The sequence below is a fragment of the Schistocerca americana genome, chromosome 3 (assembly GCF_021461395.2).
Source record: "Schistocerca americana isolate TAMUIC-IGC-003095 chromosome 3, iqSchAmer2.1, whole genome shotgun sequence".
NCBI classification, from domain to species: Eukaryota; Metazoa; Arthropoda; class Insecta; order Orthoptera; family Acrididae; genus Schistocerca; species Schistocerca americana.
Window position 1 is genome coordinate 888,077,814 of NC_060121.1, and position 20,739 is coordinate 888,098,552.

At 41.7% G+C, this 20,739-nt stretch overlaps 1 protein-coding gene across 1 annotated transcript in view; it reads left to right on the plus strand.

The window, feature by feature from the left end:
• Positions 1–8,394: 8,394 nt before the first annotated feature.
• Positions 8,395–20,739, plus strand: part of LOC124606472 (leucine-rich repeat-containing G-protein coupled receptor 6-like) — a 103,276-nt gene continuing 90,931 nt past the window's right edge. Inside the window, exon 1 of the mRNA XM_047138453.1 lies at positions 8,395–8,501. The gene's annotated coding sequence lies outside the window, so the exon portion shown is untranslated. The remainder of the gene's footprint in view (positions 8,502–20,739) is intronic.

Below are 20,739 nucleotides of genomic sequence, written 5' to 3' on the forward strand. Positions count from 1 at the left end.
GCAATCTCTGGCGCTGTGGCTCAGTGTAGCCACCTTTCAAAATATTTAAATTATAAATATGAACCAAGTGTAACCTCCCCACAAAAATAATAATTAAATGAATTTTAGTGTAACTTGCCCACGGAAATATTAATTAAATGAATTTTAAATCCCTTAGCCCTAAATGGAGATATTGAAAAAATTCCATTTCACCCATACTTTACTTTCAGGGATTCTATTACATTTGTATTAATAACATCATTATTAATCATACTGTGCTTGATTAATCCTTATCTATTGTAACCTCAGAACAAAATTAGCTCCCATTTATAATCTCTGTGCAGAAATGCATTCACATTTAATGTACCCACAAAATTCTTTTCTCTTTTAATGTTAAGTTCGAAACAGAAAAATTCCTAAACCCAAAAATAATAAAAAAATTCAGTAACCTGGTAAATTTTATGTCGGCAGCAGCGCGCCGGCCGCGGTGGTCTAGCGGTTCTAGGCGCGCAGTCCGGAACCGCGCGACTGCTACGGTCGCAGGTTCGAATCCTGCCTCGGGCATGGATGTGTGTGATGTCCTTAGGTTAGTTAGGTTTAAGTAGTTCTAAGTTCTAGGGGACTGATGACCACAGTAGTTAAGTCCCATAGTGCTCAGAGCTATTTGAACCTTTTTTTTGACAGCAGCGCTGCGTCTCGGCCCTGTATTCTGAATAAAAAAAGCAAAAATTCTGACTTCAATAAAAACTGCGAATATATCTGCTCTTACATAAAAAATTTTCGGCACATCTCCGTGCAATGCTGGCCTATGCTTTGTGACTCGTGAAAGGAATTAGTTATTCATTAGATAAAATCTTTAAATTGAAATGAATACTTTTTTTAAAAAATTACTTTATATTATAAAAATTATTATTGTGGCATTTTAAAAAAAAATTGGAATGACAATTCACATACATTACTAGATATGCGCAAGGCTGCTTCTTTACCTTAAACAATAATACCCATCCTCCAGAGTCTCGACCAGAGCAGACTCCCGACACGCGCCGACACGCGCACACAACTGCCGACTCCCGAAGACTGCAGAAGACTAGCGACAAGCAACAACTAACTACATACTGCTCTCTGGTCAGAGACTCTCCCATGCCTCGCCCATCGCCGGCAATGCATACATCTTACAAGTGAACACTGGTGCTTGTTTCGCGTATACTGCCTGAGTTCTGAAACTCAAGTGTCAAGTATACCGTGGTTCCTCTTTCTCCAAGCAAATTATTCTTTGAGGGTTGGTTTTTACTGTGTTTTTTCTCACACAGAAGTATGTTTCTTCATAGGCTATTCATCTGAAAACTGAGTTCTCTTATTTAAAGAATTCAGTGCTAAATTGTTTTCTCTTATGTTTGCTGTGGAAGTACCTGGCACAGCTGAGGCCAATTGTGCACGTTTTTGTAACGTGTCACTTAACTATCTGGCAAAATTTAAGAGCTAGCAAGACATTAATTTAACATTCACTCCGAGTGCAGCCGAATGCGGTGAACCACGTGGGTCAACTGAAACGATGCCCAGGCGCCGAACAAAGACCGGGAAAACCGGGGGTCAGTGGGCGGACTTGTTCCGGGTGATATCCTGGCGCTCCGGTTCCTTAAACTGCGCCATTGCTCGCACTACTTACGCGGTTTTTGGCCAATCAGGACTCTGAATTTTCGTGCGGTTTTTGTTGCCGCCAAACTCTACCGTTCCTCTCACATGTATTCCTACGCTTTTCGGCCAATCGCGTGGATCTCCCACCTTTGATGGGCGCGCCGTATTTGCGTCCCGAGAGCCGCAACGTACGCCCTCTCTCTCTTCTTCCACCTGTGAGGTCTCAGTCTCCCCCAATACCCCCTGTGGTCACAAAAGTGCCACTCAACCGACAAAGCAGCCGCCGTGTGAAGCACCCTCCAGCTGCCGGCCACCTCGCTTGTTCGCCTCCACAAACAACTCTTTCCTGTGTCCGTCCAAACCACCTTCCCAATTATGATATGCACGGTTCTAAAATATTACGTACCAGTATTAACGTTGATATGTTGATACTAGTATCGTTCTGTCAAATGGCTATCTCTGTCAGCCTGGTATTTGTCATATATTATTTTCTGAATAAATATCATGTAAGATCCTAAAATCTACCACCTTACAAGTTGCTGTCCACCCTGTCCCCTAGATCATTTAAGTATCCAGAGAACGACAGCGGACCTACCACACTTCCCTGAGGCACTCCTGACGATACCCTCACCTCTGATGAACACTCGCCATCGAGGACTGGGTTCTATTACTTAAAAAGTCTTCGAGCCACTCACATATCTGGAAACCTAATCCGTATGCTCGCACCTTCGTCGAAAATCTGCATTGCAGCACGATGCTACACTACGCTGTATAGTACAAGCTGAACAATCCGTCATTTTAAATCCCACGTGGAAGGCGCTCGTTTAAACTCTGCAGAACACTTACATTTTTTAATATGCACTTAAGGCAATCAAATGTACATTCCTTGTGTAGATATTATTACAGCGTAGTAAATGCAATGGCTTCATTTGACTTTAAGAGGCAAGCAAATTAAAGCGGGTGGTCAGACGAGTATTTCGAGATATGATAAATTCACTTACGTTCCATATAAGTCACACATTGCAGTTCTAAATATATACCAAAGACAGTTAAAACGCGTTACCAGTATCTTTTTTCTGGTTTATGTGTGGTACATCCACTTAAGTCTACGGTAAGTAGGAGTTGCATTCGTAAACAGTTACGGAATAATGTTAAAATGGAACACAACAGGCGTAAAAATTTCATGTCAGCACAGGAGGAAATTGCATGAGTGCTCAAAGTATATAACTGATTGCAATTTTATTGACTATTTCAAAAGCTTTAAAAGAAATCTGTCAGAAGTTATTTAAACATTAAAACAACTGCAAATATTCCGCTATTACCAACAAGGTGCTCTGGCTCTGAGCACTATGGGACTTAACATCTGAGGTCATCAGTCCCCTAGAACTTAGAACTACTTAAACCTAACTAACTTTGAACTACTTAAACCTAACTAACCTGCCCGAGGCAGGATTCGAACCTGCGACCGTAGCGGTCGCGTGGTTCCAGACTGAAGCGCCTAGAACCGCTCGGCCACACCGGCCGGCACCAACAAGGTGCGATAAAATATTATTAATTTACTCTTTCTATAGAATTAACAGCTCCTTAGAGTGGCTTGTGGTTTTATACAATTGTTGTAAATAAAAGTAAGAAAAGTAGCTTACTTGCTGCTGCAAACGTCGTCGAACTGTTCGTGCAGATGGTTGTTGTCTTGCAAACGTCCCCATCTGTTGACTCAGGGATCGGGACGTGGCTGCACGATGCGTTACAGCCATGCGGATAAGATGCCTGTCATCTCGACTGCTAGTGATACGAGGCCGTTGGGATCCAGCACGGCGTTCCGTATTACCCTCCTGAACACACCGATTCCATATTCTGCTAACGGTCATTGGATCTCGACCAACGAGAGCAGCAATGTCGCGATACGATAAACCGCAATCGCGATAGGCTACAATCCGCCCTTTATCAAAGTCGGAAACGTGATGGTACGCATTTCTCCTCCTTACACGAGGCATCACAACAACGTTTCACCAGGTAACGCCGGTCAACTGCTGTTTGTGTATGAGAAATCGGTTGGAAACTTTCCTCATGTCAAGCACGTTGTAGGTGTCGCCACCCGCGCCAACCTTGTATGAATGCTCTGAAAAGCTAATCATTTGCATATCATAGTATCTTCTTCCTGTCGGTTAAATTTCGCGTCTGTAGCACGTCATCTTCGTGGTGTAGCAATTTTAATGGCTAGTAGTGTACTTGAAATTCTGATACACTGTAAAGTTTTACAGTATGGTTTTATTTCTGTGATTTGACTTTGGATTTCCTACCAATCCAACACGAAGAGCTCTCTCGAGGTGAGCAATACACTTGACTTTCTGTGTTTGCTTATTCCCAAGTAACTGAAAAGTCCTGGGACGAAACATCCTGGCACGAAACATCCTGGAAATGGGGACTAACGTTTTAAAATGCGATAATTTAACATAAAAGTAATGTAACTACATGTAGTCAGTTAAATCTTCAGTAAAATGTGTGGATCACCTATTACAGTGGTTAAATTATAAGTACTTAAAGGGTTACATATTTATTAAAGCAAAGTTCCCTATCTAAGTCCAGGCTATTGAGATCATTACATTAATCACTGTATTGTCGTGTTACTCTGTAAATTGCTGTTATTTGCCACACTGAATGTCACTTGGTAGGTACAATTTATGAACAAAGCAGATGTGTAAACTACAATGGGCCTGAAAATCTTAAATTCCGTTCTTTTCCTTCGTAATTTAACGAATCTTTCACTTTGTTGACATGACAGCTGTCTTGTTTATATCATCCCTGCATACATGTATAGGACATCAAAGGAAATAAGGTAAGTTTCTTGCAAACTTGAACATTTAACATTTGCATTTAACTTGAAAATGCAACGAATACAAATCGGTGTCTCTAAACTATCAATCATTGCTTTGGGAGTTCTGGCTTTATCAATTATCGACACAAACACAATGAAAGTGAATAGAAATGGATTACAAAAGCACGCTTTTTATAGCACATAATTCTTTTCTCGGTTATTCGAAGTGTATAAACAAAAAGGAATTACAGTACTGAGGCCAGAAGCCTCATATTTTCGTGCCGCATTACTGTATCGAATACGCATTTAAGACCAGAAAAACGTTTGAAGTTGCGTTCCTAATGCTGTGTTGTTCACTAAAACAGTGTGACATTACCTATATATAATAAATATCGCGTGCACAAAACAGAAATAACGAACAAGAAGAAATTGTAAACACGCGTCTGCTAATGTTTTGGGGGATCCAAGATGGCGGCAGGCCCCGCCCACTGTCTTCAAAACAACTTACAGCGTAAGTCTGTAGCGCCATCTCCCCTTATTCTATCTCCATGGATGGGAATCATTCCTCCCATCCAAAGCACATTCGTGCTTCTAGTCGAAGCTTCCAAAAAATTTCACTTATGTCGCAATGAACGAGGAACAACGATTCTGATTATCTTACACGTCGATAGTCCCTCTCTCCTTCACTGAAGTGTCTCGATAATTTTCCGTATGTGTTTTCGCGCGTTTGTATGAATGGCTAGTTTTAAATGCTGGCGGCAATGAAATGCGCTACGACTGAATTATCGCTTTGCGAAAGTTCGCTTCTTAATATAAAAATGCTTCCAGAATATACCACACACGACGTAGCTTAGCAAGTGTAAATATTACCTTGTAAAACAATGCTATGCACAGGGACGATACAACCACCTACGTAGCTATATTGTTGCAACGATAGCAGTAATGTCCTTTTATGGCTGACGGTGAAATTAACTTAATAAAAATTAATTTTACTATTTAATGAATAAAAGAAGGTTGTATACATGGAAGAATCCTGGAGATACTAAAAGGTATCAGATAGATTATATAATGGTAAGACAGAGATTTAGAAACCAGGTTTTAAATTGTAGGACATTTCCAGGGGCAGATGTGGACTCTGACCACAATCTATTGGTTATGAACTGTAGATTAAAACTGAAGCAATTGCAAGAAGGTGGGAATTTAAGGAGATGGGACCTGGATAAACTGACTAAACCAGGGGTTGTACAGAGTTTCAGGGAGAGCATAAGGGAACAATTGACAGGAATGGGGGAAAGAAAGACAGTAGAAGACGAATGGGTAGCTCTGAGGGATGAAGTAGTGAAGGCAGCAGATGATCAAGTAGGTAAAAAGACGAGGGCTAGTAGAAATCCTTGGGTAACAGAAGAAATATTGAATTTAATTGATGAAAGGAGAAAATATAAAAATGCAGTAAATAAAGCAGGCAAAAAGGAATACAAACATCTCAAAAATGAGATCGACAGGAAGTGCAAATTGGCTAAGCAGGCATGGCTAGAGGACAAATGTAAGGATGTAGAGGCTTATCTCACTAGGGGTAAGATAGATACAGCCTACAGGAAAATTAAAGAGACCTTTGGGGAGAAGAGAACCACTTGTATGAATATCAAGAGCTCAGATGGAAACCCAGTTCTAAGCAAAGAGGGGAAAGCAGAAAGGTGGAAGGAGTGTATAGAGGGTCTATACAAGGGCGATGTACTTGAGGACATTATTATCGAAATGGAAGGGGATGTAGATGAAGATGAAATGGCAGATACGATACTGCGTGAAGAGTTTGACAGAGCCCTGGGAGTAGACAACATTCCATTAGAACTACTGACGGCCTTGGGAGAGCCAGTCCTGACAAAACTCTACCATCTGGTAAGCAAGATGTACGAGACAGGCGAAATACCCTCAGACGTCAAGAAGAATATAATAATTCCAATCCCAAAGAAAGCAGGTATTGACAGATGTGAAAATTACCGAACTATCAGTTTAGTAAGTCACAGCTGCAAAATACTAACGCGAATTATTTACAGACGAATGGAAAAACTGGTAGAAGCCGACCTCGGGGAAGATCAGTTTGGATTACGTAGAAATGTTGGAACACGTGAGGCAATACTGACCTTACGACGTATCTTAGAAAAAGGTTAAGGAAAGGCAATCCTACGTTTCTAGCATTTTTAGACTTAGAGAAAGCTTTTGACAATGTTGACTGGAATACTCTCTTTCAAATTCTGAAGGTGGCAGGGGTAAAATACAGGGAGCGAAAGGCTATTTACAATTTGTACAGAAACCAGATGGCAGTTATAAGAGTCGAGGGACATGAAAGGGAAGCAGTGGTTGGGAAGGGAGTGAGACAGGGTTGTAGCCTCTCCCCGATGTTATTCAATCTGTATATTGAGCAAGCAGCAAAGGAAACAAAAGAAAAATTTGGAGTAGGTATTAAAATCCAGGGAGAAGAAATAAAAACTTTGAGGTTCGCCGATGACATTGTAATTCTGTCAGAGACAGCAAAGGACTTGGAAGAGCAGTTGAACGGAATGGACAGTGTCTTGAAAGAAGGATATAAGATGAACATCAACAAAAGCAAAACGAGGATAATGGAATGTAGTCGAATTAAGTCGGGTGATGCTGAGAGAACTAGATTAGGAAATGAGACACTTAAAGTAGTAAAGGAGCTTTTCTATTTGGGGAGCAAAATAACTGATGATGGTCGAAGTAGAGAGGATATAAAATGTAGACTGGCAATGGCAAAGAAAGCGTTTCTGAAGGAGAGAAATCGAGTATTGATTTAAGTGTGAGGAAGTCGTTTCTGAAAGTATTTGTATGGAGTGTATGGAAGTTAAACATGGACAATAAATAGCTTGGACAAGAAGAGAATAGAAGCTTTCGAAATGTAGTAATACAGAAGAATGTTGAAGATTAGGTGGGTAGATCACGTAACTGATGAGGAGGTATTGAATAGGATTGGGGAGAAAAGAAGTTTGTGGCACAACTTGACTAGAAAAAAAATGGTTCAAATGGCTCTGAGCACTATGGGACTCAACTGCTGAGGTCATTAGTCCCCTAGAACTTAGAACTAGTTAAACCTAACTAACCTAAGGACAACACAAACATCCATGCCCGAGGCAGGATTCGAACCTGCGACCGTAGCGGCCTTGCGGTTCCAGACTGCAGCGCCTTTAACCGCACGGCCACTTCGGCCGGCAACTTGACTAGAAGAAGCGATCGGTTGGTACGACATTTCCTGAGGCATCAAGGGATCACAAATTTAGCATTGGAGGGCAGCGTGGAGGGTAAAAATCGTAGAGGGAGACCAAGAGATGAATACACAAAGCAGATTCAGAAGGATGTAGGTTGCAGTAGGTACTGGGAGATGAAGGAGCTTGGACAGGATAGATTAGCATGGAGAGCTGCATCAAACCAGTGTCAGGACTGAAGACCACAACAACAACAACAACGAATGAAATGTGATTTGTTTAAACTTCAGACTACAATCAGAACGATTAGTACACCCGTAAGCGACGCAAGCCGGCATTTTTCATCGAAACACTTCACAACTACACGGAATCAAACCACCAGAAGCAAATGTTTTGGGGTAGCCAACATGGCGGATCTTCAGTTGAGTCGGCTTCAAGTTTGTGACGTCATGACAACTCCTCTTATTTTTACCTCCATGTTCCCATCCCAGATAGTGGAAAGCGTGGGTCCGGAGCCTGTTCGCGGAACTAGTTCCTCGTAAACCTCCCGGAAGGGGAGAGCAGCGGGAAGAGCGCGCGAACCGTGTACTCCCCCAGCAGTGTGAGAGGGCTGGGGTGGTGGGGAGACGTCCCCTCCCGCTCCCACGCCCACGCCCCCCTCCCCCGCCGTCCGGCGTGTCACGGTGGACGACAGAGCCGTGCGGCGGCGTCTTTTTGCTACGTCGGATTATCGGCGCCTGACCTCAGGCGAGACTCGGTATAAAACCGCGCCGGTGGCGGCACCGTCTGTAAAAATAGGCGACGTCCGCAGGCAGCGAGCACGCAACGCCGCGACAGCTCCGTACGCACGCAAGGTGAGTGAGTGCCCGCCACGCCACGAGCCTTCCCTTAGTAGCGCCGCCGTCTCCGTGTCAACAGGTGTACAACTGTCACGTGCCCAGACTTCGGCAGTATCCGGCGATAACGTAACGTTCACCGGTAAGGGACCGCGTAAACTATTATTGCCTGATCTTCTTAGTGTGGGGTGCCCATTCGTTCCGTTTTTCCCGGAATAGCCCTTTTCTCTTCAAAATGTCCGCCTGTCCCGAAAAATTTTTTGGGAGCCTAAAATGTCCCGTTTTTTTTATTCCCCGTGGCTAAAGTATTTTACGCTACCGGATGTTTGATTTGTGGTTAATTACTGCGAATTGCTTAAGTATATACGGTAGGAAGAGCCACTTGTACAACAGAGCGTGGTAGTGGAGAACCTGTAGTACGTACACTGTGAAACTCAAACTGTGCTATTGACGTGGTGGAAGCTCTGACACTGTGAAACACGTTAGGGCGAAGAAACGTCGCACGAGTGTTCAAACGAAAATGCGCCTCTTGACGAACTACGTAGAACTGATAAGTATGGTGACAGTGTGGTAGAATAATTGTGAAAAGCAGTTGGTATCACCCGAGACTATGATGCAAAGATACTCCTTTACGTCCGTTGGATTTTGTTAGTACAATATTTTTGTTCCGTTTTTTCCTTTAACTGTCCCAGGATTCTTTTTATTATTTTTTTTTAAATCTCCCGATTTGTAATAAAAATGAAATTAACATTCTATCTCAGTACCTAATGTCCGTCTCTGCGACTATTTCCTTGCCACAGGTGTTTCCTTACTTTTTTTTTAAAGTAATTCTCGGAGGTTTGTGCCATGAATATAGCTCCACGCAAAAACTATGTGATAAGCGATAGAACAGTTACAAGCCGTTTCTATATTACAGTTTTCATCGTTAGTTGACTATTGTTTGGTTGTAAGCAACCTTTTGCCGCGCTAACTTTCTCGCGTTTCTCGCAAAGTTAGCTTTCAATTACGGCTTCACGGAGTTCTTACATATGTGCGGCGAAGGAACTGCGTTTATTTGTCTTGTACAGTCCCGGAAATCTGCGCGCAAATTTGGCCATAAACGCAACCCCGTTTTCACACCCGTATGTATTGTGGAATGTGCACTATATTCGCTTCACCTATTCGCAGCTGTACATAGAAAAACATGCACTACATATACTTCGCGTGAAAATAGATGTATATTAACAGCGAATATAAACTGAAGTTCTGTGATCTGTTTTCTGAAAGTACTTAACTGGAATGTAGCCTGATGAGCATGTGAAAACTTAACGATAATAAGTGTAGACAATAAATAACACAAGCTTTTGACGTTTTGTACTGTTGATGAATGCTGGAGATTACATGGGTAGATCGGCTACCCAGTAAAGAAGCATTCAACTGAAGCGGACAGAAAAAAAGGTCATCGCACAATTTGACTGTTATAAGGGACTCGTTGATAGGATGCGTCCTGAGACATCGACGAACAGTTTTATAATGAAGAGTACCTGAGAGGTAAAAAGTGTAGACGGAGCTCAAGGCTTGAACACAGAAATCCGATTCAGATGGATGCACGGTGCTGTAATTATGAGGAAATGTAGAGAGATATCCACGTGATAGCTTGTTTCGTTATACCGCTATGTGACCGGTTGCTAGAGGTTCTGCAATGCCTAACCAACTAATAACTGAAATATTGATAAATTAAGAACCCACAGATGATACAGGAAATGTGATGCAACATCATTGGCCAAAAAAGTGATAAAATGTAAAATTTGTGATTTATATAAATATGTGGTAAACAATCACAAAAGTGTTTAAAAAGTCGGCATTCACGTTACGCTGAATATAGTTTCGCAACATCTTCTGAGGCTTGTAATAGATATTTAGTTCTGCACTGTACGTATATATTAAATATGCGACAAAGTAGTTTGATATATGTTTCTGTATTGCAGTCTGTTTGGCGTTAGTCAACGTTTGTGGCCGATATTGAATTTTTTGATTAATTTTGTGAAAACATTTAGTTTGTGCGTATCGAGACGGACCCACAAATCATACATTGTTTTTCTGCATACACAGCTAAATCAGGGGCAAAACATCAGTGTGCAATGAATGTTCTATTGTTAATTTAAAGAAAACATTGTGTCCCGTAAGTCAGTGAAGGCTTTAACATTTTTTGTTCCGTTTTCGATTTCATGTGGATCTTTCTTCACATCTCTGCCGTGATGTACGTATATTTAATTATCCTTTATACTCAAGGGCGTCGTATTAGGGACGTTGGATATTTCATTATATAAGAATTTGCGAAATCCACATTGGGCTGTTTCATGTCTGCATAACATTTGAAGCCGATTGCTACCGTAAGGCCTCCATCTATCATTTTTACACCCCACGCTTCCATCCATTATCAAATTAACTGTCGTTTGATGCCTCATAATGTACAACCTATTTCTTCTTCTAGCCAAGTAGTACCGTAAGTCCTTTTACCCCCAGTTTGATTCAGTGCTTCTTCAATTGTTGCTCATTGTACCCACCTAATTAAAAGCGTTCTAGCATAGTACCAGAGCTCTATTCTCTTTCCGTTTGTTCAAATGGTTCAAATGGCTCTGAGCACTATGGGACTCAACTGCTGAGGTCATTAGTCCCCTAGAACTTAGAACTAGTTAAACCTAACTAACCTAAGGACATCACAAACATCCATGCCCGAGGCAGGATTCGAACCTGCGACCGTAGCGGTCTTGCGGTTCCAGACTGCAGTGCCTTTAACCGCACGGCCACTTCGGCCGGCCTTTCCGTTTGTGTTGTTTATTGCCCAAGTATTATTTTTGTATTGTACCCACCTAATTAACAGCGTTCTAGCATAGTACCAGAGCTCTATTCTCTTTCCGTTTGTGTTGTTTATTGCCCAAGTATTATTTTCAGTGACGATTAAAATGCAAACAAATACCTTCAGAAAATCCTTCGTAACAGTTTAAATCCATCTTCCATATTTTACGTGAAGTGTATACAGTGCATGAACACGCGTACAGTGAAATGTGCACGCAGTGTCTACAGTAGGACATCCTAAACGTTGCAGGACAACGAAACTCAGATCCATCACCGCACTGATGTGAAGAAAGGATCACACGAAGTCGTTAGTGGAATCACGAATTGTTAAAACCTTGAGCAGTTTCGCGCCAGAAAGTTGTTTTTAATGAAACAATATGAAACTAACGACAAAACCGGAATATACAACCGTGTTTAGAACTATTTTGTCACCTACGTGTCGTAAAAACGTAGCTAGAACCAGCAACCAGCCGCTTTTTACAATGCTATTTATTTATTTAAATAGCGCCGTTATCGGTTTCGAACCGACAGGTTCATCTTCAGACGGCATGTTCACATTTTACATTAGTTTTCGCCTTTTCTTTCCCCAACTAATGAGATTTCCTAGTAATCGTGGTGCCCTACAACCAAAACCAGATGTAAGACAACGTCTTTTTAAATGTAATTGTGCCTCGCAACGATTTTAAGTGATGTAAACAAATCATTAAAGAGAAAATGTTTCGATTACTTACGACGAAACATCCGCGCCAATATGTTCCACTGCAGACTGCTTGTGATCTTACAGCAGCGAAAACATGTGAAAAAAATGAACTAGCCGTCTGAAGATGAACCTGTCGTTTCGAAACAGGTAACAGAGCTATTTAAATAAATAAAATAAAATAGCATTGTTAAAAGTGGCTGGTTGCTGTTATCTTCTATGTAAGAGTCAACCTATATTTTGTACACAGCCACGGGCTCAAAATGTCTGTTTTTGACAAAATAGCAGTTAGAATCAAAGTGTGTATTACAAACCACTTACGATGCTTCAAAAATAAAAAGTCGAGTCGCTTATGGCAAACGAACAGCCTTTTATTTACTCGGAGAGACGGACCTTAAATACAGAGAAGATAGTAACAATCAAGCTAGGAAAGGCAGATGATATATATAAAAGTTAACAACTTGTATATTCGGGTGAGGCAAGTACCTACAAGGTCTTTTTTATGGTTATTCTAATGCACAACGCCACCAGCAACTTCATCAGCCTAATATTTCTCGAATGTAGCCGGCCGAAGTGGCCGTGCGGTTAAAGGCGCTACAGTCTGGAACCGCAAGACCGCTACGGTCGCAGGTTCGAATCCTGCCTCGGGCATGGATGTTTGTGATGTCCTTAGGTTAGTTAGGTTTAACTAGTTCTAAGTTCTAGGGGACTAATGACCTCAGCAGTTGAGTCCCATAGTGCTCAGAGCCATTTGAGCCATCTCGAATGCACCGAAGCGAGGTTGCAGGAAGCGACATTAAGCAACGTGCCGAGTATATTTCTGTGTGGTTAGGACTTGTATCCGTTTTCAGCTGTCGAGGTCCTGAAGTAACAGGAAGTTAACAGGATACTATTGATCTTACTACAATGTGCAATTCTGTCAATACTCGAGACCTTTTGAAAAGAATGGCAACAGTCTTTAATATATGCAGTAGTAAGTTTTGCAGTAATGAGCGCAAAATATTCTAAATTTGATGTCCGAGGCATATGCCCGCAGATTCGGTATGACATGGTTATAAGACGAGTGCGTGAATCTACTACGTCTTTATTTTTGTTTCCACCGTAATATGGTTCTTTTCTGTTTCAGTAACTCATTGTGCAGTGGAAAGTCTCGATTTTTTATAAATGTTATACTTTTTCACAGGGTTGCATATTGACCATTTACCTGAATGACATTAATTTATTTTTGTGGAACACTTAATCAATGTGCAACTAAGAAAAGGTAGCTACAATGAATATCTCGGCACATTAAAAAAAGGGGGGGGGGGCTTATCCGTACAGATCAACTCTTGCCCCTTTTCGTAGCTCCACGTATTTATACTTTTCTTGCAGTAGAGGCGTAAGCATTCACGTTCGTGAGATACTATGACTACTGATGAAATGAGTAAACTGATCGATGATTTATTACGTTTCACCGAGTTTTCTTTTTTTTTCTGGCGAAGATGAAAAGTAAGAAACTTGCTATAAATGTCGTTGAGCATCAAACAGTATATCCACCTGATATCCAGAGAAGAATTAAAATTGTAAATTTGGCGAGAACATCTACAGACACAAATATAAGTACTTATCGGAGGATTCATTTCTTCATTTGTCTGCTTGCTTTTTTGGGACTGCCGTAGTGAAAAAATCGCTATAATTGTTACTTTATTCCACAAGTTTTCGGTACCAAACGTGTCTGAAAAGGAAAAATGTTTATGCTTTGCAACAAATGTATCACTGGTTTATCTTCGGTTATTACAAAAATACCTTAGAATACCTTGTACATTTAGCCCCAATACTTGGTATGGAGAACAAGAAACACGACAAATCTTAATGTAGATTATATATATCTGTCTAATATACTGCAGAGAATAAACCCACAGAGCTGCCAAGCATTTCTGCTAAGGATAAGAGCATTATTTCCTTACGATTATTTTCATTGTCGATCTGAGAATCTGTGACAATTGTCTACAGAATATGGATCTACGAAGTAATGCATGCATTTGTCTAGATTTGTTATAATTCCAGAGCAGATTAGTTTTGTTTGTTGTGGTCCCTGAAGAAATCCTAGACTAGCAAGTTTGTGCACATATTTTATTACCTCGATCGTTGTTGACCGAATTCCAGTGTTTACAAACACGCACCAAACAGCGAAAAGCGGATATATCAAATTTTATATTTCGTCTATCTGACAACGCCGTGGAGTATAATAATGGTTTCAGCATTTATAAAGCTTTATGGAAAGGATTGTTTTCTAGCAGACATTTTCCTTCCATTTATCCCCATCCGCGCCATTTAGTGCATTCACTGCTTCGTTACTGTATGCAGCTCTTTTTAAACGTAGCCTCAGACGTACGTGTCTGGTGAGGACATTGGTTGCCATCACAAACGAAGTACTTACAGGAATTTCCTTTGACCAGCTGCAGGGATTTTCGTGTCTTCACATACACATTATCATCCGAGGTATGATTAATTTTCGTTCCGATATTTTGGCTGACAACCGTACAGACGTTCTCATGGTGAGTCGCATGCAATATTTTGAAATCACTTTAAAAGTCTTGCAAACGACTCGCCTTGAGAATGGCTGTAAGGCAGTGAGCTACGAGTAAAGTACCGGAAAGAGAAAAATAACGTCCTCTATGCACGCCCGAAAGATGATAGAATATTCGATCCGTCGGGAAAACTTCAAGACACATAAATAAAGATGTTTGTGTGTTAAATTAGCAGAATACGACAAGGCTGCAAGCTTACATAAGGCACGCAGCTGTCAGATGAATCTAAACAACAAGCAGATCCAGTTTAATTAATTTGGATCATCCCGCTTGATAACTCTGTTTTTGCCCGCTTTCGCAGCTTCTCACTGGGTCGTTTCTAGTTTGAATTAGGCGGGCGTCAGATGAATGGAAATGTGTTACCTTCTACGAATACTTGCGTCAGTTGGAGCCGTAGAAGAGAATGATTTTTACATTTAGAAGATTCGCAGCATGACGTCGCGTGGACTGCAGGGCTGTCCATAAATCCGTGAGAGTACGAGAGGTGCAGATCTTTTTTGAACAGCTCGTTGCACGCATCCCAGATATGTTCAAATGGTTCAAATGGCTCTGAGCACTATGGGACTTAACATCTATGGTCGTCAGTTCCCTAGAACTTAGAACTACTTAAACCTAACTAACCTAAAGCCATCACACAACACCCAGTCATCACCAGAAAAATCCCTGACCCCGCCGGGAATCGAACCCGGGAACCCGGGCGTGGGAAGCGAGAACGCTGCACCACTACCCCAGATATGTTCAATAACGTTCGTGCCTGGGGAGGTTGGTGGCCAGCGGAAGTGTTTAAACACAGAAGAGTGTTTCTGGAGACAATCTGTAGCAATTCTGGACGTGTGGGATGTCGCACTGGCCTGCTGAAATTGTCGAAATCCATCGGAATGCACAACAGACATGAATATAGGCAGGTGATCAGACAGGATTCTGACGTACGTGTCACCTTTCAGATTCGTCCCATATCACTCCAACTGCACATGTCCCACAACATTACAGAGCCTCCACCAGCTTGAACACTGCCCTGCTGTCATGCAGGGTTCTTGGATTCATGAGGTTGCCTCCACAAGCTTACGCCTCCAACAGCTCGATACAATTTGAAACGAGACTCGTCCGACCAGGCAACATATTTCCAGTCATCAACAGTCCAATATCGGTGTTGACGGGCCCAGGCCAGGCGTAAAGTTTTGTGTCGTGCAGTCATCAAGGGCACACGAATGTGCCTTCGGCTCCGAAAGCCCATATCGATGATGTGTCGTTGAATGGTTCGCACCTTGACACTTGCTGATGACCCAGTATTAAAATGTGCAGCAATTTGCGGAAGGGTTGCACTTGAACGATTTTCTTCAGTCGTAGTTGGTCCCGTTCATGCAGGATCTTTCTCCGGCCGCAGCAATGTCGGAGATTTGATGTTTTACCGGATTCCTGATATTCACGGTACACTCGTGAAATGTTCGTACGGGAAAATCCCCATTTCATCGCTACCTCGGAGACGCTGTGTCCCATCGCTCGTGCGCCGACTATAACACCACTTTCAAACTCACGTAAATCTTGATAACCTGCCATTGTAGCAGCAGTTAACCGATGTAACAACTGCGCCAGACACTTGTTGTCTTGTATAGGCGTTGCCGACCGCAGCGCCGTATTCTGCCTGTTTACACATCTCTGTACTTGAATACGCATACCTTTACCTCGATGTGGCCAATAACATTCCCGTCATGGGATATAAATTTCAAAACACGAAGCGCTGTGTTAGATCTTAGCATATCGTCAACGGTGTGGTTGTAACCATCTTACGTGACAACGCAGCTCAGTGTAATAAGGTTCAGCATAAGTTGTTTACTGAAAATAACCTCAATTAAGACACCTAATGTGTACATGATTCTTCTTCTTAAAGGCGCTGCAGTCTGGAACCGCACGCCCGCTACGGTCGCAGGTTCGAATCCTGCCTCGGGCATGGATGTTTGTGATGTCCTTAGGTTAGTTAGGTTTAACTAGTTCTAAGTTCTAGGGGACTAATGACCTCAGAAGTTGAGTCCCATAGTGCTCAGAGCCATTTTCTTCTTTTCTTCATAGTATTTGACTCAGTGCTACTCCCTCGGCCTTAAGTATTTCAGGAGTAAAAAATAATAGCAGATACCATTGAGTTTGCTATATATCGTTCTAATTTAAATGACGCTGCGCTCTTTCAGGTCACAACTGAGTTAACCTAACACTGGTAGCTGTAGATTTCCAGTACCCATTTCGGAGTGTTTTGTTTTAATCTGCTTTAGATTTATGACTCCTTTTTCTCGAATCCATTCTACAGTTCTCTGGTTCTTTTTAGCTTGAAACTGTGCCAAAATAAGTTCTGCGAAGGGTGTGAGATTGGAAAATAAGTAACTGAAGAAGAATGTGTAACCAGGCGTGAAATCGTAACATCGGATGCGAGAAAACCACCTCAGCTGTACTTCACTAGACATTTCAGACATCCAACGTCTTCGCGACGAATCGTAATAAGTTCGTTTACTGCAGAATGATTGCACTTGTTTTAAATTTACGAGGCATTATGCTTGCTTGATAAACTCCAGGCGTTTCGTCCCAATCTACAAAATAATCTTCAAATAGTGCTAGGGCCGGAGTGGGGAGCAGCATTGTTGTGCCTTCAATTCACTGCAGTACTGAACCGAAACCACTACCACCGCATTCCCCCCTCCGCCCCGTCCTCGCTCTATGTTGACGAAACGTTTCGTTTACGACATCAATTCAACCACCGCATATTGAGCCTCAAAATTTTAGCAATCGTGCCATTTCGGGCTGCGAAAGGTCAGATACATTATATTTTATAACATTGTTGCTATCTTACTGAAAAACCATAAGAAATGTTGTTGAAACCGTGAAGATCACTAATTTGCGAAATAAGAATTTCACTAAAAAGTATAACTGTTAGTGGGAAAAATAATTATATCCTCTGTTTCTATACCTTTATTCTCACAAACACTTTTGACACCAATCTCTCCGAATGGGTTTGCCTATCATTTCGTTGTTCTCCCATATCTGCAACCAGAAATATATCTTCATTTATGAATTGAGATCACCAGCATTGACGATCATAGCGTGGACCATAGCGCACGCCGACGGGTCAAAAGTGTAAGCCGCTTCACGTCTCAAACCTGGGTGTCTCCTTTCTGGGAGAATCTCTTCCATTTAGTAGCGTGACACACAAATGACTAGAGGCTTTAGTATGATTACATGGCCTTAAGTTAAGGACCATTGATTTAACGGATGGGTAATATTACGATTAGCAAATAAGGTGTTAATTAATGGGCTCTAATATTTCCAGAACGATATTCTTCGTGGTGCGACAAGCTTTCAGTTGCATAAATAGAAGGATTGACCCACGAGGAATTTCTTCAGTCAAGACTTAAATGAACATGGACTGCTCTACGATTTCTTAATTCTTATGGTACCTTAATTAAAAAGGGATACAGGAGAACACCGCTCGCCTTTCTGCACAAGAGTTAAGAAGGTGCGAACCAAATGCAGATTGGTTTTATGCCTAGTATTAATTCAGTGACTGATAATTCTTGGGATTAAGCCCAATTGTAAACAACAAACGACATAAGAAAATATATATTCAGGGGCCAATGTCAGAATTCCCGGATTCCTAAACAGGGGTCGACAAGCGGTTCGCGAAATTAATATCACATATTTCTGGAACTGAACATTTCTGAGTCAAAATACCCTTAGTGAATGGGGAGAATTACCCCAGAATATAATGCTGTATGTCTTACGCGAATGAAAATAAGCAAAGTAAACTAATTTTTGTGTTGGATAATCAGTTATTGCGGATACTGTCCTCATAGTAACTATATCAGCATTCAGTTTTGAACAAGGCCCAGAACATCTAGCTTTTTATGACAACTTACCATCTATCTGAACAACAAGGGATGAGGACTGTTCAGATTCACTAATTGTGTGCCCATTTTGGTAATCTAAATTTCTGTTTATGATTATGATGACGTTCTTTGTATTTCGAAGCGAAGAGATGCGGAAATGAGATCATGTTATTCCTTAGATGTCGCTCTGGTCTTCAGTCTGAAGACTGGTTTGAGGCAGCTCTCCATGCTATTTCATCCTGTGCAAGCCTCTTCATCCCCGAGTAACTACTGCAACCTACGTCCTTCTTAATCGGCTTAGTGTACCCACCTCTTGGGTTTCCTCTGCGATTTTTACCCTCCATGCTTCCCTCCAATACTAAACTGGTGATCCCTCGATGCCTCAGAATGTGTCCTACCAACCGGTCCCTTCTTCTAGTCAAGTTGTGCCACAAATTCCTTTTCAGTACCTCCTCATTAGTTACGTGATCTACCCATCTAATTCCTTAGATAGAGAAGTATATTTGGGGAATTTTATTTTCCATGTGAATCCTCTCCGTTTATAATTGTTAAATTTCCACCAGAAGGTTGTGACGTTTAGGTTGTTTATGCCTCGCAACAAACGTACAACTGATTTATCTTCGATATCACAAAAATACTTTAGAATACGTCGTACATTTACCCAAATGCATGAAGGAGACCGTGCTGAGCGCAAGGATACTTGGGCTGGAAGTTAATGGGCGGTTAAGAGCAACCAAACAGACCTGCAGAGTTTCTTCAAAACTCGGTTTAAAATTGCCGTAATATTTGTACGATGTACATATACCTCTTCATAACTACTCTGCAGTTCACTCTCATGTGGGTGGCAGAGGGGTTCTTCGAACCACATTCAGACTATTTCTCTGCCTGCCTGTTTGGCTTCTGTCTCGGGTTCTTCGGCCATTTGACGATTATTCTGACGTTTCGCTAGCTCGAGGGGCTGGCATTGTCAAAGCTTCACCCTCTATTCACCACCAGTAATGGAGGGTGAAGCTTTGACAATGCCAGCCACTCGTGTCGGCGAAATGTCAGAAAAATCATCAAACAAACTTCGGCTCAAGAACCCGAGGCAGAAGCCGACAGGCAATTTGTCAACAAGTGCCCACGAAAGCCTTCACAATATTGTATTTCTGTGTCGTACCACTCTCGTACAGCGTCGGAAAAACCAGTATTTAAGTTTTTCCTTGCGAGCTCTGAATTCTATCATTTTATTTCAATGATCTCCCTTTGTAGGTGGGTGTCAACAAAATATTTTCACAATCAGAGTGGAAAGATGGTGATAGAAATTTCGTGAAAATTTCGTCTCGCAACGAAAGACGCCTTCATTCTCAGTGACTGCCATTCAAAATCGCGTGGCATATATTCTGCGTAATCGAAGTCGCGCTCTTCCCTATTTCGCGATAGAAGAAAACGATCTGCCCTTCTTTAAACTTTCTTCGTGCTTTCCGTCAATCCTATGTGGCACGGATGCCATTCCAGTCAGCAAGACTCCATAGGACGACGGACAAGTGTAGCCTAGGCAGTCTCTTTAGTACACCGGTTGCACTGCTAAGTGTTCCGCCAACAAAAGGCATTCTTGGGTTAGGTTTCCCTCGAACATTTTCGATATGACGGTTCCTATTTCAATTGCCTGGTACTTAGCTGATCCCACAGCCTTCAACTTTATCTGATTTACTGCATAAGCGAAGTCTAACGGGTTACTTTGACTACTCATGTGGATGACCCCACACTTTTCATTATTGATGGTCAATTGCCACTTTTCGCACCATGTTGTCGTTGTTGTTGTTGTGGTCTTCAGTCCAGAGACTGGTTTGATACAGCTCTCCATGCTGCTCCATCGTCTGCAAGCATTTTCATCTCCGAATAACTATTGTAACCTACATCCTTCTGAATTTGCTTAGTGTATACATCTCTTGGCCTCCCTCTAAGATTTTTACCCTCCACGCTTAGTTCCAGTACTAAATTGGTGATCCCTTGATGCCTCAGAACATGTCCTACCAACCGATCCCTTCTTCTTGTCAAGTTGTGCCACAAATTCCTCTTCTCCCCAATTCTGTTCAATACCTCCTCATTAGTTACGTGATCTACTCATCTAATCTTCGGCATTCTTCTGTAGCACCACATTTCGAAAGCTTATATTCTCTTCTTATCTAAAGTATTCATCGTCCATGATTCACTTCCATACATGGCTACACTTCACACAAATACTTTCAGAAAGGACTACCTGACACTTAAATCTATGCTCGATGTCAATAAATTTCTCT